Here is a 26,013-nt window from a genome sequence, read left to right on the forward strand (position 1 = left end):
ACACCAGAGACCTTGCTGCGAGGCTGTCATGCATATGTAGGTGACGCCACGTCAATGGGGTATGCTGATTCTGAGATGGCGTCACGACGCGGCACTGTTCTCCATGACGGTCACGCTATATGCAGGTAGCGCCGCTGCGCTCTGTGCCTGCCAATGTAAGGAGAACCGAGAGTCGCTGTGTTTTCATGCGTATTTTACTGTTGCTATGCTATTTTATAGCACATTACAAACGTTGCGGCGCAGACTTTTTTATTTCGAGTGTTCTTTTAGGAGTACGCCAAGTGACATCCAGCCAGGTGGCGCAGGTGCCCGTAAACTAATTGATTCCTAATCTCAAAGAGTTATTTCGTATCCCCGACTGAGTGTTTTCATATATGTTTATATTTATTTTCTTGTATGTCACGTCATCCAAGTGGTGACATGACACATCTGGTAATGGTATTTGCTTGCACCTCATCCTCTGTATTCATTGTCCCCGCCCCCCACCCCCACCGCCCCCACCCCCTCTTCGACGAATCGACGGTGAAATTAACTCTTCTTTTTCTATTTCTTCTCCTTCTCCAACTTGTCGTCCTCCTCATCCTTCCTCCTCTCCTCCTCCCCATCACCATTATTCCCATTTAGACTTTCCAGTATCCAACAAGACAGCGATGGGCTTCATCGTTTATTGAATCGGACAGAGAGCCATAGTCCAAAGCTTCGCAACTAATTGTGCATTTAGCATCTCTCAGTGAGGTTAACTTACATTTACAGTCAATAACAAAATCTTTCCAAACATATTAGCATTTCATGTCGACACAAAAGAAACAAATCTGCCCATACGTACAGTAATTAATGGGAGACTCAAGAGGACAGCTGATATATTTTTAGCTGTTCTGGATGGAGGTATTTTTAGCCGTACAAAGTGGATAAATACTTTTTCCTATGTTTCGCGATAACTTATTTATTTTCACACAAACCTTTTCCTCAGCTTCTCGCGCCATCATCAGTTAACGTAAGAGACCTAAGAAAATTGAGACTGTGTTATGATTTTGGCGGAATATGAATAAAACTGTTATTTTTCCCTTTTCCGGAGTTTCTGTACTTTTCCAAGAACAACTACCGAATTTAATAACTGTAAAGTGAAATAAGATATTAGGAGCACTAAAGACAATAGAATGAAATAGATTAGCACGCAAATAAATCGACGATCTAGCAAGAAACATGTAAAATTGCGAATCTGTTTGTCATTGGAGTGACTGGACACTGTAATGGGACACCCTCCTCTAACACTGCCTTCTTTTTATAGAATTAACCGATACCATGTATACTGTCGATTCTTGTATAGGTGAACATTCTCGGCTGTTTCACTGAAAGAATTTCATTTGATTTTGTATACGATCTATTACATTTCAGGCTAAAATACGTAAAAAGAAATTAATTTGTTAGTACTCTTTAAGTACAGTTAAAATTACTCTTCTTTTAGAAATACTTCAAATTACGAAATTTATGGTATGCTTAAAATTCATATTATTAATTGCACAATCTAAAGCTAATTATTAAATTTATTTTTGGATTCATTTACTAATTAATGATATATTGTAGCGAAGATGCTTCTTTTGTCAAGAAAGTATGTAAACTCTTACGCTTTGTAAACTCTTTGCAATATTGTGAGTACCGCAGAATGTAAACAGTAGTGGGCATGCCTCTGATGGAGACAGACATAATTAAATGATCGACACTAACAATGTAATTTGTTAATAATGTGACTAAGACTAAAATTCAAGAAGTATACAGACAAATCTTCATCAGTTATTTAGTCAACAGGAACCCACAACGTTAAATCAAAATTTCAGCCGCAAGAATGTACTCCTAGACGCAAGACTTGCAGCCAACAACAAGAAGAGTAAATGAAGATAAGTAAAAAGTTTTTCTTTTGTATATCTTACATCTTCTAAGCTTCTGAAACTATTGAATACACTAAGAAAAATTAGTCTATGAATGTCATTACCCTTCTAGCGGAAAGTAAACTAACAATGGATCGTTTATAGAAGGGTAAGACAGGATGAAGCCTTAAGTCAAAGGATGATGCGGTGTTTAGCTAAAGCAGCCGATAAGTCTGTTGCTCACTAAAATCCACGATACACTGTTGCTTCCACACACAGTGTCACTCTATCAGGAAATTACAGCTATTCGGCACTGAAAAGACTTACATACTATTTTTGTATAGTAATTATGATACAAATTGCTGTCAGAACAAAATAAATTTAAAATAACGAATGGTAGTATCAACACTCATGGTAAAATGTACTGGTAAAGAGTGAAGTTACAAAAAAGATGAAAATGAATAGATCTTCTAAAAGAAACCAAAAATACACGTGAATGAAGTAAGGACAAGTAAAAATGAATAACACTTTACCATAGACGAAAAAATCTTCGTGGACCAGTATAAATCTGCTGATCTCAAACGTAATCGGACTTACCCAGAATGAATTTAATCAAACTGTACACAGTAGTTTGAACTTAAATTGGGGAAAAGAAAAATAAAAAATAAAAAGAAAGAAACGACTAAATCTAGGGTAGTAATCGTCTTTACAAAAGAGATCGTTAAAAATTACTCGAACCATTTAAGTGTGAAGCAGAGGGTCGACGGATGTAGTACGTTACAAATGCACTATCCCATATGACTTCACATATTATTGCGACATGGCCTGAGACCTACAAATAGGTAACTGGCAACGGAAGGAGCAATAAAAACTCAAATACGACAGAAAGGATGGAGTCAGGAATATCTGTTACAATCACTGAATACCTTCTGTACAAGATGCATATAGAAATGTCGATGTTGACACAGAATAGGAAGACTCGATTGCAACAGGAAAACAACCTCAGAGCTGAAATCGAACAGACGAACAGTTCATCGTAGGTGATTGAAGCAATGTTTGAGGAGATTATTTCTTCTTAAAGAGAAAAGGACTGCATCCGCTACTAATGTTACTGAGACCTTGAAGGCTACGCAGGTAAATACTGTCCAACAGATATAACAGTAACTGCTGTTAGTGAAAAACTACTTAGTGTCTTTGTGAAGCGTTTTAGGGTAAATTTTAAGAGGAATACCAACGATCACGTACACTGCAGCATCAATTAACTGTAAGTATTCTTTCTGCTTTGTCCTAATTTCTCCTCAGTTGCCAAATTCACAGTTTTTGTGTGTAGAATTCACTGTTTCTCACGAAAACATTCATGGCGATTTTAAATATGTAGTGGGTGAATCACCTAAAACTTGCACCGCAAATATTGCTAAAATGGGAAGTGCTATTAATGTGCTGGAATGCATTAATAGTCTGGGTCTCGTGCTGTTAGCCAATAAAAAGATTGTAATAATACTTAGAAAGGGTAATTTTTGTGTAAACGTGGCATTTTGAAATGGAACAATGCCTATTGACATTAACAAACTGAAACAGGGAAAAGTAGAATATCAGAGGTGTTTCTTGCAGGTTTCTAGTGCGAGTCTTTTACGACATTTGCATTGTGAAAAGTTTCCAGACCGACACTTGTTCGTGGCATTCAACCTACGTAGTTGCTAGGTACGATGTTGTTATGTTTGTTTGGAGTGTGCTACTGAGTTCCTTGAGTGCATTGTGACTTGCTAGTCAGTTAGTGTGCGGTATTCCAAGCGGTAGGTTATGAGTGGACGGTGGGATTCACCAATGCAGAAAATGCGGCAAGATATCCCATAGAAGTCAACCATATCGGCGATTATTTATCTACCTCTTCAATCAGTTACGTGAAAGTGATAGTGTAACACCTAGACAACGTAACAGAAGGCAACAAATGACGAAAGAAGAGGGAGAAATTAATGTTCTTGCTGCTCTTGCAGTTGAACCGCACGTTAGCTCCCGTGCAATCGCACGAGGAAGTGGCACGAGTCAGGTAAGTTTCCTACACGTTCTCCATCGACGAAGGTTCCATATCTGTGTAATATCCACGACACTATGTTCGAGCCACAAGATGTTAAAATCAACTAAGTGTACAAACTTCAACAAATATTATCGATACTACGTATAAAAAAGACTCTATCGTGTAAAAATGACGATAATTACTTCATTTTCTCTGTAATAATTTAATTTCTGTGTGAATTAAAACTATTATCAGAGAACTACATTCATACACAACACAGTGATAACTGTGGTTCAGTTGTTCTTCCTGCGCTAACCGTTGAACTGTTGGGACGTGAGACGTGTGAGGTCTGTAAAGAGAAAACCTGTAACTATATTGTTAATTATTATTTGAAAAATAGAGTCGCTATTGTCTAGACGTGGATTTGTATTTATTTCAACTGTAAACCAATTTAATTAATGTTTTTAAGTATTAATTTTCAGCTCCGCAATTAGGAGCGAAGCCATTAGCGCTAGTAACTTCTAGCGGAGTTTACTAGTAGCTGGTATATGAAACATCTTTCATTGAGAATAATTTTAAATGCTAAAGAATGGAGAACAAAAGGTTTAAAGACTTTTATCTGATTATATTAACTTGATATAAAAGGAATCGAGAATAACTATAGACAAATTGACTATCGTCTGTCTGCCGCCATCTTTTCAAAAATATCTCCGCGGCAGTTTTGAATTGGGAATTTTAACAAACATAAATATTGTTAGATATAAATGAATGGAAGTATATGTGCACCGGTGGTCCCGAATCTACTTTAAAAGACGGAATTCAACTCAGTTGAATCTTTAAAAATAGTGGTCACAGCACGTTATGTAATATCAATTTCTTATTTGCTGATGTATGAAGCCTAATTATTTCGGACAATTTACATGAAATATTTTAATAGGAGACATACGTCAGTGTTGTGCGTGGATAGTATTTTGTGACTAAATGTTCCTTCTGCTAGAGGAAAGTGCTTCCATTTTAAGTAACAGTTGTGTAAAATGTGATAAATGATATGCAATTCAGTGCCACTCACACGACTTTACAGACAACATTTGGACACAACGTCAAGTGGAGATTTCTTTAGTAGAGTGACAAATATTAGCCGGGATAATCATTTTTGAGATCAAACGAACTGTTACGCTGACAATAGGTAACTGGTTTTATTTTTTTATCTACCTGAAATATCATTTATAAGTAATTAAAGTCACGAAATACTATAAACCGATTCCGCCACATCTGTCACATCTCTCTCCATCAAGTTCTGCATGGAAACGATTAATACAATCGTGTCAACTTCTGCACATGGGCAATAAGACACGACACTCCATATGTATCATTGATCTTGTTTAGTGTTAAAGTTGCAATTACCTATCATAGCCAGGTAAACTACTGTTCTGTTGACAAATACCGTTGGCTTCGTCAGATGCAACGTCAGCGTCAATGGAGTGTAAACTTGTGGTGTGTGATAGCTTACAGGTCCGTTGTTCATAGTCGTAGATGGAACGCTGAACGCGCAGAAGTAACGCAGCTTCGTAACAGACCATCCTCCACTGATGCTAGAAGACGTTCCTCTGCATTGTAGGAGGAACCTGTCGTACCAACATGATGGCTGTCCAGTCCATAATGCACGAAGTACTCCAGAATGTCTGCACGAATTATTTCAAAACCGTTGGGTTGGACAGCTAGGATCTGTACTCGGCCAGGTCGTTCCCAGGATTTGACACTTGTAGACTTTTTTCTATGGAGGAAAGCTGGAAGACGCTGTCTACAAGGATATACCAGCTACACTCGATGATATGCAACAACATACTACTGCAGCCTGCTCAGACATCTCCACTGAAATGCTATCAGTTGTGCAGCAGTCGTTCCACATCAGACTGGAAGCGTGTATTGCTGCTGCCGGTGGTCATTTTCGACACAAACTGTCACGGTCAGTCGTCTCGTTACTCTTCAGGATCCACGTAACTAATGTATGAACTTGTGTTGTTCTTTAGTGTTTGCTACCACAGGTAGTGTGGTGTACAATTGTCGGAGCGGGAACTTTTCAAAATACGATATCACGATGTCTCGTAAACGACTCGCACTTGAATCCTGTAACAAATATCACTGAGGTTCTAATTTATCTCACATTTCGTTTTTTAATATTAATAGGTGTACTTCCATTTTAAAAAAGTACATGTTTGTAGAAAAAATACACTTTCTAAGTATTATAACTATCTTTTGCTTACCTAACAATACGAGCCCTTGACTACCAATCCATGCTGTGAAAACAGCACATTTCCATTTCCGTAATATTTGTGTTGCAAGTTTTAGGTGATTCACCCTGCATATCTGCTCTATATTAATGTACATAGCCTGACAATAAAAGGGAAGCACCTAGAAGACCGGTCGGATGTCAGTGTAACTTCAAACACGTCCTCACCATCGGCGGATACATAATTAGAGTTGTAATTCTCTGTCACAGTTAGAACGCTTCTCCACAGTGGGTTAGTGTTACTGGTGTTTAGTGTCGTTACCAGGCGTCGTAGCTTATATGAGGTGAGTCAACAGCGTCAGACAGTTCTGTAGTGTACGAATATATCAAGTACTCGTATGAGCCCGATTTATTAGAACGTGACAAGAGTTGGAAGGGGCCTCATTGTGGGCCTTCATTTGACCGATGGACAAAGCGTGAAATACCCAGAATAGTGGAATATTCTGATGTGACAGTACCCAGATGTTGGAATGCCTGGGGACGTGTGGGCAGGCATATTCACCATCAAGGCTCTGACAGAACACTACAAGGGTTCATCAAGCACATTATGACCCCTTCACAGCTGCGCATGTCATTCGACACCAAGTAATGCACTCCCTGTGACATTCTGTGTAATGGTATACCATTGGTAGGAGGCTAGCGGCACCTGGACTAGGAATTACCAGCCCCTGTCGTTAACACCTCAACACCAAGGGCTGCCTTTGGAGTGACGCTGCGACCGGGAAACATGCACTGCTGATGAATGGTGTCGCATTGTGTTCGGCGACGATTCGCGGTTCAACACAGCGCCAGGTGACTATCATGGGCGAGTATGACAGCGACCTGCGGACGGATCCCGATCTTCCACTGTTTTGTAGAGACACAAACATTTTAATCCTGAGTGGGGGGATTCGTAAGGTATAACTTAGGTGACGGCTGGCAGCCATTGAGGGAACTGTGATAGCACAACGGTACGTCACGGACATCTTGCGTCCTCCTGCGTTACATCTCATGCTGTAGTATCATGGCGCCGTTTACCCATGGGACAATATTCGTCGACGCACGACGTGTATCTCTATGAGCTGCTTGCTTGATGCTCAGATGCTCCCGTAACCAGCAATATTGCCACTTCAGTTCGCAGCAGAACATGTGTGGAACCAGCCCGGGCGTCAACTCTGTCCCAGCGTCGGTGTCCAGGACATCAACGACCAGTGACAGTAGTTGAGGGTCAGCTTGCTGCAGGACAAAATATAATGTATTTGTGACAACTTTCCCATCGGTTCATGTACCAAGGCCGATGTGGAGGGGTGAGCAACGTCATTCTGATAAACAGGTTCAAATAGCTCTGAGCACTACGGGACTTAACATCTGACGTCATCAGTCCCCTAGAACTTAGAACTACTTAAACCTAACTCACCTAAGGACATCGCACACATCCATGCCCGAGGCAGGATTCGAACCTGCGACCGTAGCAGCAGCGCGGTTCCGAACTGAAGCGCCTAGAACCACTCGGCCACAACGGCCGGCTGATAAATAGGCTCAAACTGCCAAGTTCTTTGTGAATTTGACTCGATTTTGTAATCACCGAAATAACATTAATTACCTTCCTAGCCTGTAAAGTTTCATTTCGTTTTCTCCTCCTTTTCTGAGTGCTCAGTTTTTTCTAGGCGTTGTGAAATGAGCATTGTGTTCTGTATTTGAAACCATTTAGAAGGGATAGTATGTCACGTCACGGCATCTGATTTTTCCTCTTTTGCCTATGTCAGCATACGTATTGTGCAAACCGCTGTGAAGTAGATAGTAGTAGACGGTATTTCGCTCGGTACCAAATGTCAGTTTTTCTTCCCGTTCAATTTGCGTACGGAGAGTAGGGAGAATGACTGCATTAAGGCACTCGTGCGTACTCACGGTCCTTACCAGAGCATATTTAGAGGGCTGTGGTATGTTCCAAGGTTTTCGCGGGACAGTTTCCATTTACCTTCGAGTCCCCCAATTCAGGCTTTTCAGAATTTCCTTGACGCTCTCCAGCGAGTGAAACAAACCTGTGAGGAGAACGAATTTTCACTTTGCAGAGGAGTGTGCGCTGATTTGAAACTTCCTGGCAGAATGAAGCTTTGTGTCCGGTCGGTACTCGAACTTGGGACCCTTGCCTTCCGCGGATGAGTGCTCTGCCGTCTGAGCCATCCAAGTATGACTCACGAGCCAGCCTCACAACCTTCGGTTCGCGAGTCGTGCGTGGAGAGCTCAGCCGACAAAGCACTTACACGCGAAAGACAGCGGTCTGGTATACAGTTTTAAGTTGAAAGGAAGTTTCAAACCTGTGGCCTCTCGTAACACACTCTTTATGTACGTCCAACATTCGTAGCTTATCTTATCTGATATGGGTCCAATACATTTGAGCGATATTCTGAGATGGGACACACATGAGGGAAGTAATTTGTAAGTAGTCTCCTTTATAGACTGAAAGACTTCTACCTACCTTACCTACGACTGGGCCTATATAATCATTTCATTTGATAGCCCTACAAATAGTTACACCTAGGTATTTGTATGAGACGACTGATTATAACTATGAATAATTGATTTTGGCCTACAGCAACGTGGCTGGTTCACTATGGGACTTAACAGCTATGGTCATCAGTCCCCTAGAACTTAGAACTACTTAAACCTAACTAACCTAAGGACATCACACAACACCCAGTCATCACGAGGCAGAGAAAATCCCTGACCCCGCCGGGAATCGAACCCGGGAACCCGGGCGTGGGAAGCGAGAACGCTACCGCACGACCACGAGCTGCGAACTACAGCAACGTACTGTGTAATCTGTTGTACATTAATCTTTGAGCAGCTCTACTTTTTCCCCTTTACTGCACAACCTTTAGCCTTCTTAATTATTCGCGGAAGGTTTCAGACAAATTCCACCACCCTATCTCTTCTGTTAGTGCCTGTTCATTTTATAGTTCATCTGTCTAGTTAATTTTTAACGACATCCCATAGCAGCAGTTTTTCTATGCGCATACAAGCAATTTTAAACTGTTAATTGCACTCTGATAAGTTTAGAGGCATTCATGATGCGTAATAACGAGCTTATCGTGCCATAATATACAAATCAGTCACTAAAGATGGAATGGACAGAAGTGAGATGGGCTCTCAGCCCCCGCCCGGGAAGAGATTACGAAGCTGTAGAACAGTGTCTTGTATAACAAAACCATGTGGTTGTTAATGACGCAGATTGAATGTGAAAACTGTACATGTACCTGCCAGAAAAACATGTGAAAATTTCTGCACTATAATTAAAAATGTTATGTTGGATTTTCTTGATCATGAATAAATGTATAGGATATAATGTTTTTACAACGTAAACGACGGTGTTTGCCTTTCTCCTAAACTTCCTTCACATGAAATATCCGTTATACTCCTAATTTCTCGTTATTCTAGTTGTCTACGAATATTTGTATTCCCATCTAAATTTAATAGTGCGTGGGGAAGGGGAGGGAACCTAAGGACATTCTTTTCTAAGTCTTCATAAATGCCCAGGTAAGTAGTTCGAAAAATTCTTGATATTATTTAGCCTCTCAAATACATATAAATTAGTAATCTACAAATTTATATCAGTAAAGCGTTTCGTAGTCTGTGTAATATCGGCGTAGTGTAGGCAGCGTCATTGTCAAGGCCACTATGGATCATGCTCAGTTGCCTTACCGACACCACAGTCGACTCCATTTTTAACCCTCGTAAATGACCGCATGCACCACTATTCATAATCTAACTATTGACTGAAAGTGTATCTTTAATTTTAAAATGACAGGTCATTTTCTAGTTGCATTTAATTAGTTATTTAATGAATACATATGGTATTATGAGCAAAAAGTTATAGAGGCCTAATTAATTAAGTTTATTTCTGTTTTCCGTTTTTCTTTTAAGAGAAATAATACTTAAGTCAAGGGACATACCTACTTGTACTATATTAGTCGGATGTACCTTACATCGCTGTAAGCACAGTAGGAAATCTGAAAAAGATCCCCATGAAATCTACTGTGAGCAGAGTACCAAGCAAAGAAAATCAGCGTTTTACACACAGGACAATTTCTGCATTGCTTGTTTGTGTGTGTGTGTGTGTGTGTGTGTGTGTGTGCGTGTCGTGTGTCAGTGTTGTACAGAGGTAACTTAAGGCTGGCTGTGAGGTGAGGCCGGCCAGCAGTTAGGAACGAGACAGTACGCTTTCTCACGGCGTCCCACGACCCCAGCACGGGCGCAGCCAGGTATCACTTTCAGCTGCGTGCGCCGGAGCGGCCCGGTCCTGTCACGGTCGCCGACAACGGGCCGTGGCAGAGGACACGCGCGTAACGCTACACCCGCCGCGCTGTAGCACTGCGAGCGGCCCGTCCACTGAACAAGCTGCCTTCGCAACCTGCACACCGGAAGGGAGCTCCGCTTTCTCTGTCTTCCAACGGCTTCCACTTTAGAGGCCGATACTCTAAACGCAATACGCAACTTCAGTGGCGCACTGCACTAGTTAATTCGACTGGAGCACTTATTTTATTTTTATTAATTTTATATGTCATGTTCCGTAGTATAACGTTTCCTGGTAAAACATGCTTTATAACTATGCAATTACAATTTTATATATATATATATATATATATATATATATATATATATATATACTCCTGGAAATTGAAATAAGAACACCGTGAATTCATTGTCACAGGAAGGGGAAACTTTATTGACACATTCCTGGGGTCAGATACATCACATGATCACACTGACAGAACCACAGGCACATAGACACAGGCAACAGAGCATGCACAATGTCGGCACTAGTACAGTGTATATCCACCTTTCGCAGCAATGCAGGCTGCTATTCTCCCATGGAGACGATCGTAGAGATGCTGGATGTAGTCCTGTGGAACGGCTTGCCATGCCATTTCCACCTGGCGCCTCAGTTGGACCAGCGTTCGTGCTGGACGTGCAGACCGCGTGAGACGACGCTTCATCCAGTCCCAAACATGCTCAATGGGGGACAGATCCGGAGATCTTGCTGGCCAGGGTAGTTGACTTACACCTTCTAGAGCACGTTGGGTGGCACGGGATACATGCGGACGTGCATTGTCCTGTTGGAACAGCAAGTTCCCTTGCCGGTCTAGGAATGGTAGAACGATGGGTTCGATGACGGTTTGGATGTACCGTGCACTATTCAGTGTCCCCTCGACGATCACCAGTGGTGTACGGCCAGTGTAGGAGATCGCTCCCCACACCATGATGCCGGGTGTTGGCCCTGTGTGCCTCGGTCGTATGCAGTCCTGATTGTGGCGCTCACCTGCACGGCGCCAAACACGCATACGACCATCATTGGCACCAAGGCAGAAGCGACTCTCATCGCTGAAGACGACACGTCTCCATTCGTCCCTCCATTCACGCCTGTCGCGACACCACTGGAGGCGGGCTGCACGATGTTGGGGCGTGAGCGGAAGACGGCCTAACGGTGTGCGGGACCGTAGCCCAGCTTCATGGAGACGGTTGCGAATGGTCCTCGCCGATACCCCAGGAGCAACAGTGTCCCTAATTTGCTGGGAAGTGGCGGTGCGGTCCCCTACGGCACTGCGTAGGATCCTACGGTCTTGGCGTGCATCCGTGCGTCGCTGTGGTCCGGTCCCAGGTCGACGGGCACGTGCACCTTCCGCCGACCACTGGCGACAACATCGATGTACTGTGGAGACCTCACGCCCCACGTGTTGAGCAATTCGGCGGTACGTCCACCCGGCCTCCCGCATGCCCACTATACGCCCTCGCTCAAAGTCCGTCAACTGCACATACGGTTCACGTCCACGCTGTCGCGGCATGCTACCAGTGTTAAAGACTGCGATGGAGCTCCGTATGCCACGGCAAACTGGCTGACACTGACGGCGGCGGTGCGGTGCACAAATGCTGCGCAGCTAGCGCCATTCGACGGCCAACGCCGCGGTTCCTGGTGTGTCCGCTGTGCCGTGCGTGTGATCATTGCTTGTACAGCCCTCTCGCAGTGTCCGGAGCAAGTGTTCTTTTTTCCATTTCCAGGAGTATATATATATATATATATATATATATATATATATATATATATATATATATATAGGCACTGATTACGCCTGTGGACTCTCAGTAATAATAGAATAGAGACAATTCTGTTATATTTTGTATTTGTAAAGAATTAAATACTGGATTTGTGAAATAATATCTGTGTCGGCGAGTTCTGAAACCGTCAGAGAAAAGAATTAGTAAAGAAAAACTCAGAGATTTCATGACAGTCAGCCACTGTATAAATAGTAGCGTAAGAATAATAATGTCGTTGTCGTCTTCTTGTAGTCACGAAGAGAGGAGGAACCTGTGACGCTATGTTTAACGCACAGGTAGCTTTCATTTGCCAAGATTGCGAGCAGGACGCCATTAGTCGCTGATTATAAAGGAAGGTGTGTGAACTTGTTATTATTCTAGTTTTAAATATACTTATTTAATGAGGACTCGCATGGTATTATTAGAAAGCTTGCCTGGTGGTTCACCCATTTTCAGCTTTTTAAGAAACGTTCGTGGTGCAGAGCTGCGACACAGCGGAACGAGCCGCCGCCGCGGCAGATTCAAATCTGATAACAAGGGCAATCATACCGCAATAAGCGGTTAGGTAAAAAGTGAATTCAAAATAGCTTCTTGCAGCACTTCGAGATCGGAGTAAAAGTAGCAGATTTTACGTTATGTTTCACAGGCGGACGCGGACTGATAATATTGTAAACTTTAACAGTGTAAAAGTTAAAATACTTTCATGTTTCAGAAGGAAATCTTGACAAGCAAAAATTATGGACTTGTAAATGTTATAGAAAAATCATTTTCTGGTTAATAATGATAGTCTCATGCTCTAGTGTTAGCCGTGGCACTGATTATAATTAATGTTGACGAAAAATCCACTGCAAGGTTTGAGGTTATTTAAGCATTGCGTACGGTAACTTCATTATTTTTTATAACAGAAATAATTTCAGAACATTTTTACGATAGTTGTAGCAGAGATGGATATGTTGTGCATTCTACTGAGTTCCAGTAACAAAACTATTCATTTAATAAGAAGTCAGTTCCAGAATAATAACAATTAATCTCACTTGTTCGCAGCATACAATTAACCAAAGTAAACCAGTGTACAGAAAAAATAGTGGAGAGCGAAAGTAGGACTAAGTTGAAGAGCAAGTCTCCATGCTCATGGAATGAGTCAGTACATGAAATTATAACAGAAGAGTAATAACAGGTAAAGTGAAATGTATATGAATTATATGCAGACGACAAGCCATAGGTTTAAATAAACATAATCAACAACATCAAGCGGGAATTAGCTTCATTTTTTAATATTTCAAGGAGTTCCTTGATAAAAGAGGAGGAGGTTCCCACGAGGAAACTCTTCAGTATAGACCTGAAAGTGCATGGATTACTGCTAAGATTTTTGAATTCTTGTGGCAGCTTACTGAAAATGGGTGCAGCAGAATACTGCTCGCCTTTCTGCACAAGTGTCAAAAGGTGTGTTCGAAATGCAGATTCGATCTTACCTGGAATTCACTAAGCGAAAGCCGCTAACTCTCCAGAATAAGCTGATAATGTAAACAACAAACGACATAAAAAATATGTATTGGGAGGCCAGTGTCAGAATTCTCACACTACTGATCGGGGCTCGACAAGAGTTTCGCGAACTTGCACCAAATATTGCCCGAAAAGGCCTTTTTTGAGCCACCAAAGACACCTTTCTTGAATCAGAATAGTTACCTCAAAAATAATACCATACGTCATATCCGAATGAAAATAAGCAAAGTACGAGGAGCGTTTGAAAAGTCAGTGCAAAAATAGAAACTACTTACGTGTTTGGGGTAAACCTTTTTTATTTTTCGACATAGTCTCGTTCTGGACTTATACACTTCGTCCAACGCTGTTCTAATTTTTTGATCCCTTCCGAATAACAGGAATTGCCCAAGTCTGCAAAATAGCTATTAGTTGCTACAATCACTTCGTTTGAATATGATCTTTATCCCACCAGCCATTTCTTCAAATTGGGGAACAAATCGTAGTCCGAGGGAGCCAAGTCTGGAGAATAGGGGGATGTGAAACGAGTTGGAATCCTATTTGCATTAATTTCGCTACCACAACTGCTGAGGTGTGTGCTGGAGCATTGTCGTGATAGAAAAGGACTTTTTTGCTGTCCGATCGCCGATGTTTTTCTTGCATCGCGGTTTTCAAACGGTCCAATAACGATGAATAATATGCACCTGTAATAGTTTTACCCTTTTCCAGATAGTCAAAGAGGATTATCCCTTGCGAATCCCGAAAGACAGTCGCTATAATCTTTCCGGCCGAAGGAATGGTCTTGGCCTTTTTTGGTGCAGATTTTCCCTTGGTAACCCATTGTTTAGATTGTTCTTTGGTCTCAGGAGTATAGTAATGTATCCATGTTTCATCCACAGTGACGAAACGACGCTTAAAGTCCTGCGGATTCTTCTTGAACAGCTGCAAACCATCCTTGCAACACTTCACACCATTCCGTTTTTCGTTAAGCGTGAGCAATCGCGGAACCCATCTTGCGGATAGCTTTCTCATGTCCAAATGTTTATGCAAAATATTATGTACCCGTCCATTTGAGATTCCCACAGCACAAGCATTCTCACGCACTTTAGGTCTTCTGTCATCCATCACCATCATGGATTTTATCAATGATTTCTGGAGGCTTAACCTCCACAGGGCCTCCAGAACGTTCAGCATCACTTGTACCCATATGGCCACTCCTAAAATTTTGAAACCACTTATAAACTGTTCCAAGCGAAGGTGCAGAGTCACCGTAATGTTTATCAAGCTTCTCTCTAGTCTCCTGAGGCGTTTTGTCTTTGATAAAATAATGTTTAATCACCACACGAAATTCTTTTTCGTCCATTTTTTGACAATCACTCGTCTTCCTTGATTCACACGAATGCCAAACACAAAGAAATAGACCAATATGGCTTAAACTTCTTCTTTCCATAGATATACTAACTAAACATGACCTCGATACACACCAGTGGTGCCATCTCTCAGACTTTGCATGGACTTTTCAAACGCCCCTCGTAGATTATTTTTCGTGTTGAACTATCACTTATTTGAGACATTGTTCTAATGGTAAATAAAGCAACTTGTACTTTTTGAACAAGAACCTGAACATGGGCTTTCCAGGACAGCTTATTATGTATCTGAATGCCTAGGAATTTGAATCGTTCAGTCTCGCTAATCATTCACCGATTATGTGTAATCAGAATGTTAGTTTTTGTTAAATCGCGTGTTAGAAACTGTAAAAACAGATTCTTACCGTGATTTAGCTTTAATTTATTTTCTACAAGCCATGAACTTACGTCTTGGAATGCATTGTTTGATACTGAGTCAGTGACGCACACAGCATCCTTCACTACCAAGCGGTGTCATTAGCAAACTGAAACATGTAAGAATCATCTGTAACACTAGAAAGCATATCATTAATACAAATAAGAAACAATAGCGGCGCCAGCATTGATCCCTGGGGCACCTCCCACCTAACTGTGACCCATTGGGACTGCAAGTCATAGCAGTTCTCAGTACTGTGGAGAATGACCATCTGCTGTCTGTTCTTAAAGAAAGAGGTGAACCAATTGTGAACTATTCCCCTTACTCCACAATTGGCCAAATTCTAAAGTAATATTTTGTTGTTAACACAATCAAGCGCCCTAGTTAAATCAAAGAAGACGCCAAATTATTAAACCACACTGGAATATTACAGGTTCTACGCAATAATTTCACAAGGTGCACCTCGTAGTATAACATTGAAAAATCAAATATGAAAAGCCATAAGAATGAGTAGCTTATGGCTGCAAAAGAAGGAAGACATGGTTTCGTAGTCCTGTCGCCAACGGGGTCATTAGAGATGGAATGTGTGCTTTGAGTGGACAAGACAGGAAGAGAATCGACCGTGGCCCTTTCAAGAAAATTATAAATTCACTCACCTTTAATAAATATAAGGAAAACGCGGAAAATCTAAATCAAGAAGGCTAGACACGGACCTTAACCCTGCTGTTTCCAAATCTGAATCCCAGCGCCTTACCTCCAGTGCTTTTAACTCATTCTGTGTGCAGGGTGTGCGGAACTTGAAATGTGGCCTAAGAGTGAGCCGTATTTCAGAAGCAGAAAGAATCAGCGGTTGTAATTGTTTTTATTATCTGCCCAGTTATTTGGAATTTTCGATTGCTTCGTTGACTTTCCTCAGTATAAGAGCTGACATGTAATGTGTAACAAAAAATGAAGAGAAATCAGGCACCTCATATACAAAAATACACTGTTCTACGGAGTGTATAGCTAAGAGTATTCTGTTGCATTTTCTCTTGTGTCCCGACAGATACCTGCAATTTAGTTTTTGCAGTGTGTAGCTGGCGCCAACTCAGACAATTACTGCTTGCAAGCGACGCCCAGTGTCGACAAAAAGCGCCAGTTTGTTTCCCGTTACAAACTCAGTTATTTTTAAAGCGTAACTTTACGTGCCCATTCGATAGAGCGGTCTAAGGCTAGCCTAGTGCTTATGCGTTTTATCGATATTTATTAACAAGGACAGTAAAACTAGAAGAATGGCCGGTACTCCAGCAGCAATAGCTTCGCTCTGACCAGCGCTGACTGCTCACGTCAAGCATACAGCGCTACTGAGTCACCGCTGGGCTACCAAGCAATATGTCATGGTTCACGGCCGAAATAACCACGTTTGCGTTACCTTTAACGCGAAAACAGTGGGGACGGTAGTTGTAACGTCCATGGTCGCTGCTGACACTAGTAGGCAAGCACAAAGATATTCAAATGGTGGCAACTTCGGTGCTTCTGAACTCCACAGGCCCACTGCATCTAAGCACTGCAAGGAACTGAGGGCGACAGAGACTCTCCCGTCAGTTTTGGTACCGAGAGTATCGCAACCCAGTAAGCAAGCGTCCGTAGGAGCCCGTAGCCAAGCTATGCAGAGTGACAGTTCAGTTTTGTTCCAACCGGCACGGGTTCCCTGGATTATCGAAAGGGGATGGACAGACTGGTGTCCCTACACCACGAAGAATCCGTGGTCTTCAATTGAAAATAAAAGCTAGAACAGCCTATGTGGCTATTATAAAATGAAAATTAAATCAAGACCTTACGCTGTCCATAGGCGTTGACATACATCATCGGGGACAGTTGAAAATGTGTGCCCCGACTGGGACTCGAATCCAGGATCTCCTGCTTACATGGCAGACGCTCTGTCCATCTGAGGTACCGATGGCACAAAGGATCGTGCGATTGCATGGACTTATCCCTTGCATGCTCCCCGTGAGAACCACATTCCCGACTTAATGGAAATGGAAATGCCTTGTGGCTAGGGCCTCCCGTCGGGTACACCGTTCGCCTGGTGCAAGTCTTTCGAGTTGACGCCACTTCGGCGACTTGCGTGTCGAGGGGGATGAAATGATGATGCTGATAAGAACAACACAAACCTAGCCCCTGAACGGAGAAAATCTCCGACCCAGCCGGGAATCGAACCCGAACCGTTAGGTATGACATTCCGTCGCGATGACCACTCAGCTACCAGGGGCGGACCCCAACTTAATGTCCACACGCTACATTCGTAGTGCCCCTGCCCATTACACTCATTACTCGCGGCAGACAATCTTACCGAGTTCCGTAAGAGTTCGGGCAATACGAGTGAATCCGCATAGACGAAGAAGGTCAATGGCCGGTTAGCCTTAACTATATGAAAATGGTAAATTATTAAGAATGTATAAATCAAGGCTCGGAAAATTACTGCGCCCCCACGAGACAACAGTCCTCTTGTTAGGCAAGTTCATGGTGACATCAGACTGCCGGGGAAAATTAGTTTGATAAGGTTTAATTGGTGATTAACTCCATTGACTTTCTGCATATTAATCGTATCGGCCTTTCTGATGTACCAAATGATTCGTAAATGTTCGTATTGTATTGTATGGGACATGGGACCTAGAAACGACGGAGAGGCGTCGTCCCCGCCGTAGCCCACAGTGGTACACGACCCCACAACAGGCTACAGCAGTCCACTCACCCAACCGACACCCCACACCGAACCCAGGGTTATTGTGTGGTTCGGCTCCCAGTCGACCCCCGGGAACGTCTCACACCAGACAAGTGTAGCCCCAATGTTTGCGTGGTAATTATGCTGTAAACGTACGTGAAGAAAGTGTTTGCGCAGCAATCTACGACATAGAGTAACTGAGGCGGAGTAAGGGGAACCAGCCCGCATTCGCCGAGGCAGATGGAAAACCGCCTTAAAAGCCGTCCACGGACTAGCCAGCACACCGGACTTCGACATTAATCCGCCGGGCGGTTTCGTGCCGGAGACCGGTACGCCTTCCGGCCCGGAAAGCAGTACGTTAGACCGCACGGCAAATGTGCCTATAGTTTGAATCTACTGTCAAAAAAGTAAAACTTTTTTGTTATGAGACTCTCTCTTTGTCAGAAAGGCTGGACAGAGTGGCAGTCATTCCTACTGCAAAACATGTGGTAGGATGGAGGAAAATCTCTGCTCTGCACAATTACATATAGAAACATTTCTGTATGTCTTTCTCGCATTCACAGCGCCAGATTTGCACCTGGTGGCCAAAATTGGAAGTAATTGTTTTCCAGCGTAAATCGGTTCCACATAAAGGCATTAGAATATCTACCGAGTCTGCCTGCCATACGATAATTACAGGCCACACTGGACATCTGTAAGTAGCTGCTCTTTAGTTACAACTACACGGTATTTTCTGTTTCTGAATGAGTAATATCTGTGTACGCCGCACGTCATTTTATCTATTCTTGCAACAGTCAGTTGCCACCTGCCCATGTACTAACAATCCGAAAGTCGGTTTATAACCAAATACGCGCCGGCGGGAAATTCAGTTAATGTACGAGGGGGAGTTGGAAAATAAGTTTACCCTGTCGACTGTGGGCAGAGTTGTGTGGTATGGGCGAAAGACGACACGGCAGGTGAACGCGCACGTGCAAGACACCGATACAGCACTGGGTAGAGGTCGATCGCGATCAAGCAGATGGCGCTGTCGCAGTGCCTGCGCAAAGCGGAGGCCAGGCGCACAGTCTTTTCCCGGAGCTTTGGAGAGAAGCTGCGTTTTGGAGTCGTGGTCAAAGGTGGAAGTCAGAGCTGTTATCCGCTATGAATGGGAACGTGGAGTATCAGGCACAGAAATTCATAACCGCCTTGTTGAGGTGTGTGGGTCAGGTGTGAAGTCGAAGCGAATGGTGCGGAGATGGTGCCAGCAATTCAGTGATGGACGTCAGCAAGTTCAGGATACACCAAGACCTGGACGGACGCGCACGGCCACTACAGACGCCAATGTCAGGAACGTGGATGACATGATTAAAGCGAACCGACGTATCACCATCGATGGAGTACCGGCAGAACTTGGAATCGGACATGAGCGAGCTCACAAGATCATCCACGACTTTTTTTGATACAGAAAGGTGTCAGCACGATTGGTGTCCCGCCAACTGACCCGTACACACATGGAACAACGCATGGCGATCAGCCTGGAACAGCTCGTGCGTTGCCATGAATCTGGAAACGACCTTCTGTTTCGGATTGTGACGGGGGATGAAACTTGGGTCCACCATTAAACGCTCGAATCGAAGGCCGCACCCATGGAGTGGAAACATCCGTCATCATTTGTCCGAAAGAAGTTCAAAAGCACTTCGTCTGCAGTTAGTGTTACTCACCGTTTTCTGGGACGCCAAAGGAGTTTTGCTGCTGCACTTTCTGGAGGATGCAACCGTCAACGCTGCGCGGTACTGTGCCACTCTGTCGAAATTGAAAGAGGTGATTCGGAAAAAGCAGCCTGGCCTTCTCAGATCTGGCTTTCTGTTGTCGGATGACAATGCGAGACCACACACGGCGACGGCAACGCAAAACCATATTGCAACTCTTTGTTGTGAGCGCCTACACCATCTTGCACCATCTCGCACCAAATGACTTCCATCTGTTTTCTGCTTTGAAGAAGACTTTCAGCGGAAGGCGCTTTGGGAGCAATGTTGACGTCAAACGAGACGTTCTACGTTTCTTCCGTATGAAACGCCCTGATTTTTTTCTGGAAGGCTTTTTGAAGCTTATAAAGCGGGATAACAGATGTCTCGATGTATTTGGAAATAATGTAGAAATATAAAGATATGTCTTATCTTTAATGTCTCATTCTCTTTTTTTTTTTTTTTTTTTTTTCATTCACATATAACTCAGACCCCAGTCGACAAGGGAAACTTACACTACTGGCCATTAAAATTGCTACGCCAAGAATATATGCAGATGATAAACGGGTATTCATTGAACAAATATATTATACTAGAACTGACATGTGATTACATTTTCACGCAATTTGGGTGCATATATCCTGAGAAATCAGTACTCAGAACAACCACCTCTGGCTGTAATAACGGCCTTGATACGCCTGGGCATTGAGTCAAACAGAGCTTGGAAGGCGTGTGCAGGTACAGCTGCCCATCTGCCCATGCATCTTCGACACGGTACCACAGTTCATCAGGAGTATTGTGACGAGCCAGTTGCTCGGCCACCATTGACCAGACGTTTTCAATTGGTGAGAGATCTGGAGAGTGTGCTGGCCATGGCAACAGTCGAACATTTTCTGTATCCAGAAAGGCTCGTACAGGACCTTCAACATGCGGTCGTGCATTATCTTGCTGAAATGTAGGATTTCGCAGGGATCGAATGAAGGGAAGAGCCACGGGTCGTAACACATCTGAAATGTAGCATCCACTGTTCAAAGTGCCGTCGATGCGAACAAGAGGTGACCGAGACGTGTAACCAATGGCATCCCATAACATCACGCCGTGTGATACGCCAGTATGGCGATGACGAATACACGCTTCCAATGTGCGTTCACCGCGATGCCGCCAAACGCGGATGCGACTATCATGATGCTGTAAACAGAACCTGGATTCATTCGAAAAAACGACCCAGGTTCGTCGTTGAGTACACCATCGCAGGCGCTCCTGTTTGTGGTGCAGCGTCAAGGATAACTGCAGGCATCGTCTCCGAGTTGATAGTCTATGCTGCTGCAAACGTCGCCGAACTGTTCGTGCAGATGGTAGTTGTCTTGCAAACGTCCCCGTCTGTTGAGTCAGGGATCGAGACGTTGCTGCACGATCCGTTACAGCCATGCGGATAAGATGCCTGTCATCTCTACTGCTAGTGATACGAGGCCGCTGGGATCCAGCACTGCGTTCCGTATTACCCTCCTGAACCCACCGATTCCATATTCTGCTAACAGTCATTGGATCTCGACCAACGTGAGCAGCAATGTCGCCATACGATAAACCGCAATCGCGATAGGCTACAATCCGACCTTTATCAAAGTCGGAAACTTGATGGTACGCATTTGTCCTCCTTACACGAGGCATCACAACAACGTTTCACCAGGCAACGCCGGTTAACTGCTGTTTGTGTATGAGAAATAGGTTGGAAACTTTCCTCATGTCAGCACGTTGTAGGTGTCGACATCGGCGCCAACCTTGCGTGCATGTTCTGAAAAGCCAATCATTTGCATATCACAGCATCTTCTTCCTGTCGGTTAAATTTCGCGTCTGTAGCACGTCATCTTCGTGGTGTAGCAATTGTAATGGCCAGTAGTGTATTTTCCAACTGCCCCCTCGTATTTGGGTACGACCTCGCATTTGGGAATGTCGAAGGCAGAAGGGTAAAAGTACGGCTGCTGGGTGGCACGTCTGTGTACCTCTGAGGCGAACGTGTCGGCGACAAAAGGCGGCGGCAGCCTCTCCCTCTGCCGCCGGCGTCACGGTGCGGCCGCTGCGACATTCCGGGAAGCACGGTGGGGCCGCGCTACAGCTACAGCCAGCTCCGCACGGTCGGCTTCCGCCCGCCACGCAGCCGCGCGGACCGGGCCGGCTCTATTCGTGGAGCCAAACAGATAACGCCGCAGGCCGGCCGGCAGCTCATTTCCCTGGAAACAAGAAGAAAAACACAGCCGTGCGACACCAGGCCACACAGCGTCCGCCGCCGGACACAAATTTAGAACGACCCACCCAAGTGGGCCGGCCTCTCGAGCTGCCCCGCCGACGTCCTGCGTGTCTGTCTCTCCCACAGTTAAGCACAAGAGCTACAAGGTGGAGAAGAAGGGAACGCACAAGCTTCTGACTCTCTCACGTCCTGAAACGAAAGCATCACTCGCCGACAAGAATCCACCATAGTTCCAAAAACACTGCTCGTGGGAAACTTAACGGCAACACCCGCAGTCACGAAGACTATAGACCAGTCGTTCCCATCCTGGGTGTGATTATCCTCTGAGGGGTAAAATGAAATTTTCTGAATGGTAAAAACTAAAAGGGCCGGCCGCGGTGGCCGTGCGGTTCTGGCGCTGCAGTCCGGAACTGCGAGGCTGCTACGGTCGCAGGTTCGAATCCTGCCTCGGGCATGGATGTGTGTGATGTCCTTAGGTTAGTTAGGTTTAATTAGTTCTAAGTTCTAGGCGACTGATGACCTCAGAAGTTTAGTCGCATAGTGCGCAGAGCCGTTTAGCCAAAACTAAAAGATTCCATTCTGTTTCAGTCACGAAACTAAATTATTTTCAAAATATGATTATTACTATCACAATTTTGTAAGGCTTTAATATTGATTAGGCAACGGCCTTGCCGCAGAGGATACACCGGTTCCCGTGAGATCACCGAAGTTAAGCGCTGTCGGGTGTGGCCGGCACTTGGATGGGTGACCATCCAGGCCGCCATGCGCTGTTGCCATTTTCCGGGGTGCACTCAGCCTCGTGATGACAATTGAGGAGCTACTCGACCGAATAGTAGCGGCTCCGGTCAAAGAAAACCATCATAACGACCGGGAGAGTGGTGTGCTGACCACACGCCCTCCAAATGCGCATCCTCAACTGAGGATGACACGGCGGTCGGATGGTCCCGATGGGCCACTTGTGGCCTGAAGACGGAGTGTTTCCTTGCTTTAATATTGATTGTATGCTAGATCTACAACTTTGCTTCCGCTGTTTCTTCTCGAAGTTCGCTGCTTTATTGTGAAAAACGTACAAAAAAATTATGATTCATAGCATTACCCAACGCTGGCCACTACATTCTCCCATCTTTCGGATAGCATACGAACCCCGTGGCAGAAGAACTGGGCGTCTTTTGTGGGGATCCATGAATCGATTCAATTTTGCACTTGTTCATATGATCGGAAGTGCTGGTCAGCCAGACTACATCCCCCTGATCCAAAAGGGTGGTAGTCAGAGAGAGAAACGTTTGGAGAATACGGCGGGAGGGATAGGACTTCTCATGTCAACGTTTCCATGTATATTTTGACGGATTTTGCGACATGGGATCTAGCACTGATCTGCTGCAAAATTACCTTTACATGTCTATCGCTGTATTGTGGCCTTTTGTGTTCCATTGCTGGGCTCTAACGCGTCAGTTGCTTTCGATAATGATGTCCTGTGACTGTCTTCGTCTGTTTCAGTAGCTACGAAAACGTTCTGTCTTCCCCCGCCATGCCGGACTTCGACATCAAAATCACCCCTCTGAAGGCGTTAAAAGCATTCTCTGCACGTTCTCCCACTAATAGTTTTCTTACCATTGGTCTTACCCAGCATTTTAAGAGCCTCAGCCGCAGATTTCTTCATGTTAAAGCAGAAAATTAAAACTTCTCGCAAATGGCGAGAAATGAGTACAGTAACATTAATACGGACCAGGTTACAGGTTCCTCACATAATCGACCTACTACACACATATGTTGCGCTTTGTCCAATACATCACTAATGAAAATGTGAAACATACACGTAACAAATACCAAATACCTCAAAAGAAAGTCTTCTCCAAGTTGTAACTAGTATCTGCAGTAGTTCAGAAATTGTTTCATTACGCTCTTCGAAAAACATAAATGAATTAATTAACAGCACGACACAGCAGTAGCTACATAAGGGTTACTACAGTACTATACACATTATTATTATTATTATTACTACTATTAGTACTAGATGCTGTGGTCAGATACACAGCATTAGCACCCTGAAGTCTTCCAATTTCTGCTAGTTCAGAAGTAAGGAGTGCAGCCATCAAGTAATTTGCGAAGAGTAAGTATAGTGCACACATTTTAACCTGCTTCACTTTAAGTGGGGTTACAGTGAGTAGGTCAAGCAAGTTGCACAATAGAGAGGAGTAATGCAGGGGAAGTATGTTTTACAACAAGCATCTACCCCTTATCTGAGGAATTGTGGACAGCACTTGCGATGCACCACAAATTCCTTCGTCATTCATTCTAACTCTTCGCCCCCTCGACCCCTGTCCTCCACAAACACAAACTAAATAGCATTCATTTTTCACCATTTTAAAAATAAAAGCGTTCCAAGGAAAGTCTTTCATTCCACAGTTTAGTTAGGTGCTAAAGTTGTTTAGTTAAGTGCTAAATATGGTGACAAAGTGGGGGTGGGGGGGGGCAACAGATGGCAGGAGAGAGGGGGGGGGGGGGAGTTTAGTTTAGTTTAGTTATGTCATGCTCCGTAGATCATTTTCAGTATTATTTTATCTATATGATGTGCAACAAGTCAGATACAAGACATATATGAATAGTGCTAATATTAATATTACTGAAATTTTTAGTTCTACACATGCAACCACATTCAGAGGTATATATATTTTTTTTCTTACGAGTTCTGAAACAGAAACTCGTCCATGAAATAGAAGGAGTTGTCCAAAAGAAATGATTTTAAGCTAGATTTAAAACTTGATCTGCTACCTGCCAGACACTTTACGTTGTTGGGAAAATGATCAAAGATTTTTGTTGCTGAATTATGTACTCCTTTTTGAGCAATTGACAAATTCAATAACGGATAGGAAAGGTCATTTTTTCCTCTAGTGTTGTACGTACGAACATCACTGTTCTTCGCGAATTGAGATGAATTATTTATAACGAATTTCATTAGCGAATATATGTACTCTGATGGTGCAGTTAAAATACCTAACTCCTTGAATAGATCCCTACATAACGCCCTTGGGTGAACACCACTAATTATTCTCACTGCACTGTTTCGTGCAATCAATACTTTGCAACGCAATCTGACTTTCAATAATCCCTACAAAAGAATGGCCCTGACTAACAATAAACTATACCTTTCATGAATCACTTACCTCACAAAAATCTTCGTTACTCGAACTACTGCAATACAGCGAGCGCCACTACTGCCAGCTAAATAAAAGAGTCTAACTACTTAAGCGACTAACTACTGATAGGCATAGTTAGCAAATGAAAGATTTTGATAAAGAACAAACAATGTATTTACCTTAATAATGTTCAAAAGACATCATATATATCTATCAGTTCATGATATCCAATAATACAAATTTACTGTCTCTGATGGACACACGTCCAGATCATGCGCTCTCAAAACTCCGCCATCTCTCTCCCCACATCCACCACTGCTGGCGGCTCACCTCCAACTGCGCAACGCTACGCGCTGTTGAAGCTGAACTTAATTGTTTAAGAAGCTCAGTAATATGCTTCTTCCAGTTCAAGTTGTCATCAATGTGAACACCCAAAAAATTTGAAAAACTCTACCCTGTTAACTGAGCCCTGTTCATATGCTACATCAATTATCGGTATGACTCTATTTGGTGTACAAAACTGGATATAGTGAGTTTTTTCAAAATTAAGGGAGAGTCCATTTTCTGAGAACCACTTAATAATTCTTTGAAATACATCCTTCCGATTATATCCATTATCTGGTCGTGGTGCACAGAACACTCCATAGAGTCGCCAATCAATAGTGTGCAGAGTCGTGGTATTTCGCCTGCCCTTGGAAATG

General features: G+C 43.5%; 1 long non-coding RNA gene and 1 pseudogene across 1 annotated transcript in view; both read left to right on the forward strand.

Moving 5' to 3' along the window:
* The window catches only part of LOC126191461 (uncharacterized), a 309,282-nt gene that overhangs the window by 195,857 nt on the left and 87,412 nt on the right, over positions 1 to 26,013 (forward strand). The gene's annotated exons all lie outside the window — the stretch shown is intronic.
* On the forward strand, positions 22,834 to 22,951 carry LOC126089898 (5S ribosomal RNA; annotated as a pseudogene).

Source organism: Schistocerca cancellata, chromosome 6 (genome assembly GCF_023864275.1).
Source record: "Schistocerca cancellata isolate TAMUIC-IGC-003103 chromosome 6, iqSchCanc2.1, whole genome shotgun sequence".
NCBI lineage: Eukaryota > Metazoa > Arthropoda > Insecta > Orthoptera > Acrididae > Schistocerca > Schistocerca cancellata.